Below are 2,306 nucleotides of genomic sequence, written 5' to 3'. Positions count from 1 at the left end.
ATAAATAAATAAATAAATAAATATATATATATATATATATATATATATATATATATATATATATATATATATATATATATATATATATATATATATATATATATATATATATATATATATATATATATATATATATATATATATATATATATATATATATGGCCGCGGGGGTATAAAAACAATTAGAATAGCGCCAACGTTATCCCTGCGTGTCGTAAGAGGCGACTGAAAGGGACGGGACAAGGGGGCTGGGAGCCCCCTCTCCTGTATAAAAATTCCTGTGAGACGTTATCAAAGAGATGGAGCTGGGGGGAGAGTGACTGCTCCCCGCACTCTAGTTTTGGGGTGTTTGAATGTGCGTGGATGTAGTACGATAGAGGGTAAAAGATGTGAGATTGGAAGTATGTTTAGAAAGTAGAAGGATGGATGTATTGGCCTTGTGTGAGACAAAGATGAAAGGAAAGGGTGAAGTGATGTTTGGTGAAATGTCTGGTAGAGTGTCTGGGATTGAAAGGGGAAGAGCGAGAGAGGGTGTGGCTTTATTGCTGAGTGAATGGATGAGAGGTAAAGTAGTTGAATGGAATTTGATATCATCTAGGTTAATGTGGGTAAGGGTTAGGTTGGGTAGGGAATGTTGGGCGTTTGTCAGTGCGTATGGGCCAGGTAGTGAGAAAAGTGAAGAAGAGCAGAATGAGTTCTGGAATGAATTAACTAGGTGTGTAGAAGGACTGGGTAGAAGGAATTATGTAGTTGTCATGGGTGACTTAGATGCTAGAGTGGGCGCTGGAGAGGTAGAAGGTTTCATTGGTAAGTATGGCGTACCAGGTGAAAATGAGAGTGGTGAGAGACTGGTAGATATGTGTGTTGAACAAGAGATGGTAATAAGTGCTAGCTTTTTTAAAAAGAAAGATAGAAATAAGTATACATGGGTAAGAGTGGCAAATGGAAGAGTAGTAGAAAGAGCATTAATGGATTATGTGTTGATAACTAATAGAATGTTTGGAAGATTGAAAGACGTGCACGTGTTTAGGGGTATGGCTAATGGTATGTCTGATAATTTTTTGGTGGAAGGAAAATTAGTTGTAGCAAAAGAGTGGGGGAATAGAGTAGGTGGATGTAAAAGGGAGCTAGTGAGGGTTGAAGAGCTAATAAAACCGGGGGTAAAAAGTAAATATCAGGAAAGGTTGAAAATGGCATATGACGAGGTGAGAGTAAGAGAAACTGGTAATTTAGAGGAGGAGTGGAAGTTAGCAAAGGAAAATTTTGTTGGGATTGCAAGTGATGTATGTGGCAAGAAGGTTGTTAGAGGCAGCATGAGGAAGGGCAGTGAATGGTGGAATGAAGGAGTGAAGGTAAAAGTGGAAGAGAAAAAGAGGGCTTTTGAAGAATGGCTGCAGAGTAATAGTATAGAGAAGTATGAAAAATATAGATAGAAAAATGTGGAAGTAAAGAGCAAGGTACGTGAGACAAAGAGGGCAGCTGACCTGAGGTGGGGTCAGGGACTGGGTCAGTCATATAAAGAGAATAAGATGAAGTTTTGGAAAGAAGTGAAGAGAGTAAGGAAGGCTGGCGCAAGAATTGAAGAGACAGTGAAAGATGGAAATGGAAGGTTGTTAAAAGGAGAGGAGGCAAGGAAAAGGTGGGCGGAATATTTTGAAAGTTTACTGAATGTTGAGGATAACAGGGAGGCAGATATAATTGCTGTTCCAGGTGTTGAGGTGCCAGTGATGGGAGATGAGAATGAGAGAGAGATTACAATAGAGGAAGTGAGGAGATCACTAGATGAAATGAGAGTAGGAAAAGCATCTGGTATGGATGGTGTGAAAGGTGTGATGTTGAAGGAAGGGGGTGTGACTGTACTTGAATGGTTGGTGAGATTGTTTAATGTGTGTTTTGTGTTGTCAATGGTACCAGTAGATTGGGTTTGTGCGTGTATTGTACCACTATATAAGGGTAAGGGAGATGTGCATGAGTGTTGTAATTCAAGAGGTATTAGTTTGTTGAGTGTAGTTGGAAAAGTGTATGGTAGAGTAATGATTAATAGGATTAAGGATAAAACAGAGAATGCAATCTTGGAAGTACACGGTGGTTTTAGAAGAGGTAGGGGTTGTATGAATCAGATTTTTACAGTTAGGCAGATATGCGAGAAATATTTAGCAAAAGGTAAGGAGGTGTATGTTGCGTTTATGGATCTGGAGAAAGCATATTATAGAGTTGATAGGGAAGCAATGTGGAATGTGATGAGGTTATATGGAGTTAGTGGAAGGTTGTTGCAAGCAGTGAAAAGTTTCTACAAAGGTAGTAAA

This window comes from Palaemon carinicauda, chromosome 10 (assembly GCF_036898095.1).
Source record: "Palaemon carinicauda isolate YSFRI2023 chromosome 10, ASM3689809v2, whole genome shotgun sequence".
NCBI classification, from domain to species: domain Eukaryota; kingdom Metazoa; phylum Arthropoda; class Malacostraca; order Decapoda; family Palaemonidae; genus Palaemon; species Palaemon carinicauda.
Note: the sequence above shows the minus strand (reverse complement) of the source record.